At 42.0% G+C, this 11835-nt stretch overlaps 1 pseudogene; it reads right to left on the reverse strand.

The window, feature by feature from the left end:
* Positions 1 to 3524: 3524 nt before the first annotated feature.
* On the reverse strand, positions 3525 to 11314 carry LOC135964901 (60S ribosome subunit biogenesis protein NIP7 homolog pseudogene; annotated as a pseudogene).
* Positions 11315 to 11835: the final 521 nt, after the last annotated feature.

An 11835-nucleotide genomic window follows, 5' to 3' on the forward strand; every position in this document is an offset into this window, starting at 1 on the left:
ATACTCCATGTACACTTAAGTACATTTTGCAGTTGTTGGGTGGAATGAATGGTGTGTAAATATGAATTATGTCAAGTTGGTTGACAGCATTATTTGATTCATCTATATCCTTACTGATTTTCTGACATGTTCTAGTATTGTTTTTAAAAAGTGTGTTAAAATCTCCAACAATAATTGTGATTTTATTTCTCCTTTTCATTTCTATCAGTTTTTGCTTCATGTATTTCAAAGCTATATTAATAGGTGCATAAACAAAATTAATTATGCCTTTTTGATGCTTTGACCATTTTGTCATTATGAAATAACCCTCTTTATCTCTGGTAATTTTTTTCTTTGAAACTTACTTTTCTACTTTGTCTGAAATTAATATAGCCACTCCACTTACTTTTGATTAGTGTTAGCATGATATATTTTTTCCATGTTTATACTTTGAACCTCATTGGTTCTTTACCTTTAAGGTTAGTTTATTCTAGGCAGCATATAGTTGCATTTTGTTTTTTTACCCAATCTGGCAGTCTCTGCCTTTTAATAGGGATATTTAGACCATTTACATATAATGTGATTGTTGATATGGATAGATTTAAATCCTCCTTTTTGCTACTTATTTCACTTTATATTATCTGTTTTTTGTTCCCCTTTTCCTCTTTTTGAAAACTTTTTGAATTTTATTATTCCATTTCATTTCAATAGTTGACTTGTTAGTTGTAACTCTTGGTTTTGTTAGTCTGAATTTATACAGTCTATCTTCAAGTGATATTATATTACTTCCTATGTAGTATAAGAACCTTACAACAATATACCTCAAATTTGTATTTTTACCTTTAGGCCTTTATGATCCTGTTGCTATATATATATATATATATATATATATATATATATATCAACATTTTATTTCTTATAAGTATACACATTTAAACATAATATTTTATAATCCTCTTGATATATTTTTTAAATTAAACCTATTATCTATCTATATATATAGCATTTAGTACAATCTATAGTATACAGGATACCTCTCAGGCTTTGCCCGACTACCCTTTTCTTAAGTAGATTCTTCCTTCCATAACATCTATTGTATTAGCTATTATTTTAAAAATTTTGTTTTTCTTTCCACCACTAGATCATGAATTAGGAGGTCAGTCTTATTATTAATGTATATTTGAAACCTCATACAGGGCCTAACAAATAAATATTGTTGGATGTATGAAAGATTATTTTTCAAAGCTTTTAATATTCACTTGATTTTTTTCTTAGAGCAAAGCTGTGCCAGTTTACATTCTCACCAGCTTTGTGTGAATTGTTTACTTTTTGCCTAAGTGCCAATGATATTCAGTACGGTTGTGTTAAAGAAATTGTTCCTGCCGGGCGCGGTGGCTCAAGCCTGTAATCCCAGCACTTTGGGAGGCCGAGGCGGGCGGATCACAAGGTCAGGAGATCGAGACCACAGTGAAACCCCGTCTCTACTAAAAATACAAAAAATTAGCCGGGCGCGGTGGCGGGCGCCTGTAGTCCCAGCTACTCAGGAGGCTGAGGCAGGAGAATGGCGTGAACCCGGGAGGCGGAGCTTGCAGTGAGCCGAGATCGCGCCACTGCACTCCAGCCTGGGCAACAGCGTGAGACTCCGTCTCAAAAAAAAAAAAAAAAAAAAAAAAAAGAAATTGTTCCAAATTTTGAGGGTGTAAACTGATCATTTAAAAAAGTTGTGCTCTTTGTCTTTTTTGAAGAGGGAATCTTTTACATTGTATAATTAGTTCTAGTTTTACATGTTTTCTGTTTATGTTCTTCATTCTCATTAATAAAAAATAAAGATAGAATAAGGGTAAAAAAAAGAACAAACCCCCAAACTGTTAATTATTTTTAAAGATATTTGCATATTAAGAATGAATCTTATATAGCTAACATTTTTGGTGTTCTTTTTTCCTTTGTGTAGATACATTGTTCTATCTGGTATAATTTACCTTCTGCCTGAACTTTTTTTCCTGTGAGTAAATTATGTGTCATGAAATCAAAGTCATAAAATAAAAAATAATTTTAGTCTGGGATCATTCCATCCAAGAAAAAGACCAAGGAAACAGCTTGTGAAAAACAAGATAATGTAGGCCAGGCGTGGTGGCTCACACCTATAATCTCCCCACTTTGGGAAGCCGAGGCGGGTGGATCACTTGAGGTCAGGAGTCTGAGACCAGCCTGGCCAATATGGTGAAACCTCATCTCTACCAAAAATACAAAAAAATTAGCTGGGCGTGGTGGCACGTGCCTGTAATCCCAGCTACCCGGGAGGCTGAGGCAGGAGAATCACTTGAACCCAGGAGGCAGAAGTTGTAGTGACCTGAGATGGCACCCATTGCACTCCAACCTGGGTGACAGAGTGAGACTCTTTCTCATAAAGCAAAACAAACAACAACAACAAAAACAAGATAATGTAATCAAATGACACTCATAAGACCCCACACCTCATAATAGAAATATATAATATATGTACTAGAAAAATAACTCTTACCATTTATTCAATGCATAACATTTCCCAGGCACTGTGCTAGATGCTTTACAATTATGATTTCTAATTCTTTTTTTTTTTTTTTTGAGATGGAGTTTCGTTCTTGTTGCCCAGGCTAGAGTGCAATGGCACGATCTTGGCTCACTGCAGCCTCCACCTCCCAGGTTCAAGTGATTCTCCTGCCTCAGCCTCCTGAGTAGCTGGGATTACAGGCATGTGCCACCATGCCCGGCTAATTTTTTGTATTTTTTGTAGAGACGAGATTTCACCACATTGGACAGGCTGATCTTGAACTCCTGACCTCAGCTGATCCACCCACCTTGGCCTCCCAAAGTGCTGGGATTACAGGCATGAGCCACCATGCCCGGCCTGATTTCTAGTTCTAAAAACCATTCTTAGGTAAATGATTAAGGTTTTTAAAAAAAAGTTTTGTGATTTTTTTTAAAACAGAAAAAGAAAATGATGCTTATTAAAGTTGAATGACTCATCCAAGGCCATATAGCTGGTCGGCAGCAGAACCAGGGTTTGAACCCAAGTTTTTCTTCCACACCATACAGAATTTACTGTATAGAAAAATAGCTGAATAAATTTCTCTTGTTATTTTAGCCAAATTTCATTTGTAAAATCCCAGAAGTGGCACAATATCTGTCTCTCATGATGTGAATAAACAACAGAGAAAATCCATTTTGCTCTTATGAGTTTGGAAAGAAAAGTGTTATATCACAGATATTCTTGTCTTCAGTTCCAATGATTTTGAACCTGTTATTCAGAACAAGAAGCCCTCTGATTCAAATACAGAACAGAATATTCTATTTAGTGAAAACACAAAGATCTGAAACTCCATTTTAAAGCCATTTCTGTACAGTAAGAATCCAGCCTGCATTTGTCAGTGGTAGAGAGAATAGCAAACGGAGGAGTCCCTCAAGAGGTCACAGTGTTGACAAAGTTCAACAAGGTAGTGGAGTCTACACAAACCCAGGGAACAAAGCTTGGCCCTTCCACACAGCTGAGAGGCCTTGACTTTGTTTTAAATCAGTGTCATTTCATGTCTCACATATTCCCCAGTGTCTGCATGATGAAATACCACAGTCACCAGGAGGTCCACTTTTCTGCAGTCTTGTGTAGATTTTCCTGCCACCCCAAAAGCCAAGGAATGTCTGCCATGGAGCACACCACCACTCGCTGGTACTGAGAAGTCTTTTTGGTGATTCAACCCAGACCATATTTCAACAGATGGTTCCCATACGGGAAGGACTGATCTGCTCCAGGAAGAAGCTCTAGGCTTCATCCGCACTTTGTACTTGGCATAGGGTACGAGGTAATCCAGAGCTGTGATGTGCAACTGAAACTTATGGGTCTTAGTGAATTTTCCGAAGCAGGTTCCCAGCAACACCAGCTTGTCCCTGGAGATACTGGCAGCCAACTTCAGAATCTTCTCACTCGCATAGCATAGGTGCCATTGGGCCTGTCAAGTGGCAGCAGATTCTCCCCGATGTATTTCATGATCTTCTCAAACATTATATGGGCCTGCTTTTCAGCCAGGTCCACATTTTCCCGCTAGAATGGAACACTGGATCCTCATGCCCCATTGGCAGGAAAACCTGAACTTTTAAAAAAACCTTTCATGTAAGTTGTGTCTGTTCTAATTAAGTCTTTCAGCTTTTGTATGCCTAATAAAGTCTTCATTTTGCTTTTGTTTTTGAAAGATATTTTTTTACCACATAGAGAATTTTAGATGAATAGTTTTTTTTTATTTCAGTATTTTAAAGATATTGCTCCACTGTCTTACTTTTTTGGATTGTTTCTAGCAAGTCGTTTATTGCTGTCCTTACTCTGTACATAATGTGGGTTTTCTTTTTTTTTTTTCCCCCTCTGAATGCTGTTTAAGATTTTCTCTTTAACACTGCTTGGGAGCATTTTGATTATAATGTACTTCCAAATTCCTTGTGCTTGGAGTTTGTTGAGCTCCTTGGATTTGTGGATTTATACTTTTCATCAAATTTTGTAAAATTTTAGTCAATAATTTTCTTCAATAATTTTTTCCTTTGTCTCTTTCCTCTCCTTTGGGGACTGCTTGAAGTCATCTCATGGTTTACTGATGCTGTTTGCATTTTTAAAATTCTCTTTTCTTTGTTTCATTTTGGGTAATTTTTATTGCTATCTATTCAAATTTACTATTTTCTTCTTCTGCGTGTCTCATCCGCTATTAATCCCATCCACAGTATTTTTTTTTTCCTTTTTGTTTTTCTCGAGACATAGTCTCGCTCTGTCGCCCAGGGTATAGTGCAATGCCGCGATCTCAGCTCACTGCAGCCTCCATCTTCCAGGTTCAAGTGATCCTTCCTGACCTCAAGTGATCTGCCTGCCTCAGCCTCCCAAAGTGCTGGGATTACAGGCATAAGCCACTGGACCCAGCCCGCAGTATTTTTCATCTCAGACATTGTAGTCTGCATCTGTAGAAGTTCAGTTTGCGTGTCTTCTCCCAGCCCTCTGGTATTATCTTCCTTGTCTCTGCTTAACTTTTTGAACACATGAAATATAATAACTGTTTTAAGGTCTATCTCTGCTAATCCTGACATCTGCATTAGTTCTGGGTTGGTTTAAACTGGTAATTTTTCTCCTCATTTTGGGTCATATTTTTTAGCTTCTTTATTAGACCCGGTAAATTTTAATTGGATGCCAGACATTCTGAGTTACGTCTTGTTTTTTGTTTTAATAAGACATTTTGTATTCCTGTAGTTATTGTATTCCTCTTACTGTCTGGGTCTTTCCAGACTCTTAGCTGTGTCTCCTCGATTGAGGGGTCGGCTGGATTCTGCTCGAATTACTCCTCCTTGTGCTGTGGCCTGGAAACTCTTTCAAGTCCATAAGCTGGGGCGGTCATAGGCTTCCCGTCATTTGTTCCTTATCACGCAGGGATCACTGTCCTTTGTTGCCTGCTACCAAGTGTCCTGGAAACTGCTGTTTCATATATTTTGTCCATTCTTTTTGGTTGTTTCAGGCATGGGGGTAAATCTGGTTTCCTTTACTCTTTCTTGGTTGGAAGTAGAAAGAAATCTCTTTTTATTGACGTGAAATTCAGATAACATAAAAGTAACCATTGAAAAATGAACGATTCAGGGGCATTTAGTATATTCACAATGTGGTGCAACCACCACCTCTGTCTAGTCCCCATTTTCATCACCCCAGAAGGAAACCTATTACCTCTCCCTCAGTCCTTGGCCTGTGCCTTCTCTCTGGATTTAAATATTCTGGATATTTCATATAAATAGGATCCTATGAGATGTGATTTTTTGTGTCTGGCTTTCACTCAGCATAATGTTTTCAGTGCTCACCCATACTGTAGCACATATCAGTACTTCGTTCCTTTTTATTGCCAAATGATATTTCTTTCATTCTATGGTGTAGGGGCCAAGGGAAAACTCCTCCTTTGCCCTGTGAAATTTTGCTGAAAAATCAACTGACAAAAGGCAAATTAATAAGAGAAAAGGCACACAGATTTATTAATGTGCACATGGGAGAAAACCACAGAGTAGTTACCCCAACCCCTCAACAGGGTTCAGAAGCTTATACAATATCTTGAGGTTGCAGAAAGAATAAGGGCTTAGATTACGGCAAAGCAGGTTATGGGAGGGGTATAAGGGGAGGTGTGGCTAGCATAGGTGGTCTTGTAATGTAAATGAAACTTCACAGGTAGCAGCCCTCAGAGAGAATAGATGGCAAATGTTTCTTCCAGACTTTTAAAGGTGACAGACTCTCAGTTAATCTTTCCTAGATTAGACAAGGGAAGGCCTCAGAGAAAGCCTGGCTGCATCCGTGCAGATTTTCTTTACAGATGCAAGTGTCTTCCACAAAAGGCAGCTTTGCAGGCCTGCTTCTGTTTGCAGGCCCTCTGATCTCAAAATACGTCCAACTTTTGGTTTTGGGTGTGCTATTTTGATTTCCTTTAATGTATATGCCATGATTTGTTGATTTCATGTATCTGCCGATGGACATTTGGGTTGTTGCACCTTTTGGATGTTGTGAATGCCGTGGCTACGAGCACGCGTGTATATGTGTTTGTTTCAGTACCTGTTTTCAATTCTTTTGTGAATATACCTGGGAGTGGGATTGCTGGGTCATATGATAATTCTATTTTTAACTTTTTGAAGAACTGCCAAATTGCTTTCCACAGTGGCTTAACCATTTCACATTTTCATCCTCTTTTTTTAAACAATCAATTTTTTGGGGGTGTGAATTTACATACCTTAAATCACACACATTTTAAGTACACAGTTCAATGAGTTTCCTCAGATGAACGCATTTGTATAATCACCATCACAATCAAGAAAAAAAACTTTTCTATCACCTTAGAGAGTTTCGTCATGTCTATCTGGAGTCAATCCGACTCTTTTAGTCAACCACTGTTTTCGTTAACTGTAGATAAACTTTGCTTGTTCCAGAACTTTATATCAATGGAATCATGCAGTGTGTACTCTTTTGGATCTGAAGTCTTTTGTTCTTCCTAATGTTTTTATGAGATTTATCCATGTTGGTATGTGTAGTACAGTTTGTCCCTTTTAATTGCTGAGTAAAATTATATTTTATTGCTATACCATGATTTGTTCATCTGTTAAATGTATATTTGGGCTGTTTTCAGTTTGGGGCTCTTATAAATAAAGCTATAAGCATTTTCAGTCTATGTGTGTCTTCGTAATGAACCTTTATGTCTTGTAGATAACATATATTTGAGTTCTACTTTTCTTTTTTTTTTTTTTTTTTGAGACGGAGTCTGGCTCTGTCGCCCAGGCTGGAGTGCAGTGGCTGGATCTCAGCTCACTGCAAGCTCCGCCTCCCGGGTTTACGCCATTCTCCTGCCTCAGCCTCCCCAGTAACTGGGACTACAGGCGCCCGCCACCTCGCCTGGCTAGTTTTTTGTATTTTTTAGTAGAGACGGGGTTTCACCGTGTTAGCCAGGATGGTCTTGATCTCCTGACCTCGTGATCCACCCGTCTTGGCCTCCCAAAGTGCTGGGATTACAGGCTTGAGCCACCGCGCCCGGCCTTGAATTCTACTTTTCATCCACTTGGCCTACAGGCACGCACCACCATGTCTGGCTAATTTTTTTGCATTTTTTGGAGAAGGGGTTTCACCATGTTGCCCAGGCTGGTCTCAAACTCCTGGGCTCAAGTGATCCTCCCACCTTGGCCTCCAAAAGTGCTGGAATTATAGGTGTGAGCCACCCTGCCGGGCCTCAATCTCTGCCTTTCAATTTGAGGCTTTTACATTGAAAGTAAGTTTTGATATGGCTGTGTTTAAATCTATTAAGTTGGTACAAAAGTAATTGCAGCAAAAACTGCAGTTACTTTTGCACCAATCTAATATTATTTTGCTACTTATTTTCCATTTGTTTTTTCAGTTTTTTTCTTCTTTGTTGCTCCTTGTCTGCCTTCTTTTTGGTCAACCAATTTTTTTTTTTTTTTTGGAGATAGAGTCTTGCTGTGTTGCCCAGGCAGGAGGGCAGTGGTGCAATATCGGCTCACTGCAACCTCCGCCTTCCAGGTTCAAGTAATTCTCTTGCCTCAGCCTCCCAAGTAGCTGGGACTACAGGCATATGCCACTACGCTCAGATAATTTTCGTTTTTTTAGCAGAGATGAGGTTTCACCATGTTGGCCAGGCTGGTCTCAAACGCCTGACCTCAAGTGATCCGCCTGCCTTGGCCTCCCTAAGTGCTGGGATTACAGGTGTGAGCCACTGCACCCACCACCAAATGTTTTTTGATATTCCATTTTATTTCCTCTATTGTTTCTTTCGTTTTCTTGTTTTTGAGATGGAGTCTCCCTCTGTGTGCGGTGCCACGATTTCAGCTCATTGCAACCTCCACCTCCCAGGATTAAGCATTTCTCCTGCCTCAGCCTCCCCAGTAGCTGGGACTACAGGCGTGTGCCACCACATCCTGCTAAATTTTCTTTTGTATGTTTTGTAGAGATGGGGTTTCACCATGTTGGCCAGGCTAGTCTTGAACTCCTGACTGCAAATGAACTGCCCTCCTCGGCCTCCCAAAGTGCTGGGATTACAGGCTTAAGGCACTGCACCCAGCCTGTTTTCTCTATTTGTTTCTCTGTTTTTTGGAGATGGAGTCTCACTCTTTTTTCTGAGATGGAGTCTAGCTCTGTCGCCCAGGCTGGAGTGCAGTGGCGCGATCTCGGCTCACTGCAAGCTCTGCCTCCCAGGGTCACACCATCCTCCTGCCTCGGCCTCCCGAGTATCTGGGACTACAGGCGCCCACCACCACGCCCGGCTAATTTTTTGTATTTTTAGTAGAGACGGGGTTTCACCGTGTTAGCCAGGATGGTCTCGAACGCCTCACTTCATGATCCTCCTGCCTTGGCCTCCCAAAGTGCTGGGATTACAGGCGTGAGCCACCGCGCCTGGCCGAGTCTCACTCTTGTTGCCCAGGCTGGAGTGCATTGGTGTGATCTTAGCTCACTGCAACATCCACCTCCCAGTTTCAAGCAATTCTCCTGTCTCAGCCTCCTGAGTAGTTGGGATTATAGGAGCCCGCCACCATGCCCAGCTAATTTTCGTATTTTTAGTAGAGACAGGGTTTCACCATGTTGGCCAGGCTGGTCTTGAACTCCTGACCTCATGATCTGCCTGCCTTAGGCCTCCCTAAGTGCTGGGATTACAGGCATGAGCCACAGTGCCCGGCCGGGAATTTAATTTTAAAAGGTGAAACTTGCAAAGTTGGAACAACAGGCAAGAGGAAGGCTTGGAAAGGGACTGAGGGGAAACCATCCAAGAAGACGGTGGCTTGTCAAGATTCCATGCTCCAAGGGAGCATTACTGGTTTCATCCACTTTTCGAATATTCCATCAGTCTTTCTGCTTCACCTAAGAGGACATTGCATGTTAACTGAGTATGTGTGGTTTTTTTTTTTTTTTTTCCATCATTAATGTACCAGTATCTGCTTATCAAAGCCCAAAGGAGGGGTCACACGACCAACCCAATGGATCACCAATGGGTCACAATCCCTGCCACCATGCAAGGTAAAGAAGGATGAGGCACCCGTTTCTCACTTTCTATCCCCACTGAATCTTGTCTTCATGCAGAGCCTCAATGAAGGTGAAAGAAGCCACCATTTATTGAGGACCTACTGTGTGCTAGGCACTGTGCAGACCATTTGTTGACATTATTTGTCCTTCCAACCTCAACAGAGAAGTGTGAGAATGCTATTAGCTAGCGGAGGAGGGGGGACTCAAAAGGTCAGAATTATGGAATGTATTTATGGCCTGAAATTTTTGCCATATTCACCTATTTTTCCTTTCTAGTATTTCCCTCCTCCTCTTTCTCTCATTCAAACAGAGAGTCACCCTGTGCTCCTGAGCTCAAGGTAGATGTGAGACAGAATTTCCTGGTGTTTATTTCCAAAATTTTAAAAACATTAATAATAGTATTTGAGGAAGGTGAGGAGGGAAGGGTTTTATTCACACTTAAAAAAGTGTGTATACACACTTCTGGGGCTAGAGATGAGTGAGGAGAGCAGAGAGCTCTCTTGTCACCAGAGCTGCAAGGGAAGTGCTTTCTAGTGTGTGTACAGGGAGGGAACAAGGACAGCCAGGCAGAGGGTCCATGCTCAAAGGTGGCACAGAAAGGGGATGAGAGAAGCATTGCACAGATGCTTTGCAGACCAGAGTAAGCGTCATCTTGGGGCTGATCTGTGTGAAGCCCTGGCTGAAAACGGATGGACCCTTTTCCATGACCAAATGTACCCTCCACCTCTTCTCACCTCCCAACCTTGATGCAGACCTTGGGAAGAGAAGGGGATCTGTGGTGCACTAGTGATCTGTGTCTCCAAAAACCAAAACTGAACATCACTGATTGGTAGCGCAGCTCCTACTGTGGCGGATTTCAGGATACCAATGTGAGTTCTCTGCAGAACTGGGAAGGGAGCGTGCAATCGGCTCCCGTGAACCATACGAGCCAGCTCTGCCACACCACCGAAATCCTCCTGGAAAAAAATCCTCCTGGAAACCCCCATGGAAAAGACTAGAATTATTATTTCTCATCAGCAAAATAGAAATGAAGTTGAAATTTAAAAAAACATACGAATCTATGTTTCTTGCCCACCTAATTTAGGGACAGAGATGGTATGTTACTTAATTATAAACACAAAGAAAGTGGCTGACCTGAGACTTTAACCCATGGCTGCCTGAATCCAAAGCCTTACCAGCTTTCTGACTGGCTCTTCTCTGGGCTGAATTCCTGGGGAGTGCTTGGCTCACACTACTGTCTGAGTCTGTTCCCATTCCTCACTCTTGCCCTTCCAGGGTCCTAGGAAAAGAATATCTTTGGCTGTGAGAGGGTGGTGGCCAGGGGCATGCCTCTTTTTCAACCATCCTTCTCCTTGCTCTAGTCCACATTTCCTAGGAAATCACTGGGTGAAGAGTTTACGTTTTACTTTCGGATTCTGGACATGACCTAATTGTGGACATTAGGTAAGAGAGCTGGATAGGGAGGTGAAAGGGAGGGACTCTGTTGATCATCGTCTTGGCTTTGTGGCTCAGCTGTCCATGCCCTTAGAAGTAAGGAAGTGGCACTCACCTCTCCTGCTCACTGTGGCGGGTAATTTAGTCACCAGAGAAAGGGCTAATATGTGGCATTCAGGCCACCACTTCTCTTTTCTGGGCTTATGGCTGACATCACCAAGTTATCACAAGATGACAAGGCCCCATAAGCCTCAATGCTGCACTCCAGGAAGCTACAACCAAACCCAAAGAAGGTGGCTGGGCCAGGTGGTGAGTTTGGAGCTGAGAGCTCCAAACTCACCCTTCCATACCCGCTTTGTGATGCTGGGGCTGCGACTCTGCCCACCAGGGGGAGCTAGAGGAAAGCAACCAGCCAGGAGGAGGAGGAGGAGGAGGAGGGAGAGGAGGGGGAGGGGAAGGGGGGAAGAGGAGAGGGAGGAGGAGGAGGAAGAGGAGGAGGAGGAGGAGGAGGAGAAGGAGGAGGAGGAGGAGGAGGAGGAGGAGGAGGAGAAGGAGTAGCATCCCTCCTTCCTATCTGCTTGTGGTTCCTGTGCACATCACCCAGGCAATGCTTGTCCTTCCAGACAACAGCAGTTTCTTCTTGTGGCAAAAGCTGAGCCAGTTTGCAGTTTTTCAAAAATTTGTGACACCACCCTCCTTGTGCCCCTCAAAGACAGTGGCACCAGCCTGCCAGCCCCTTCCTCAGAGGTCTGAATTTTGCTTTTTCCAACCTTCCATGTTTCAATACTTCCTTTGGGCTCTGGCTGTGTGGGTGGAGCTGCTTTCCATAGTTGCCATCTCCATGATGCCCTAGAGTTCCGTTTATACCC

Source organism: Macaca fascicularis, chromosome 9 (assembly GCF_037993035.2).
Source record: "Macaca fascicularis isolate 582-1 chromosome 9, T2T-MFA8v1.1".
In the NCBI taxonomy this organism is placed as follows: Eukaryota; Metazoa; Chordata; class Mammalia; order Primates; family Cercopithecidae; genus Macaca; species Macaca fascicularis.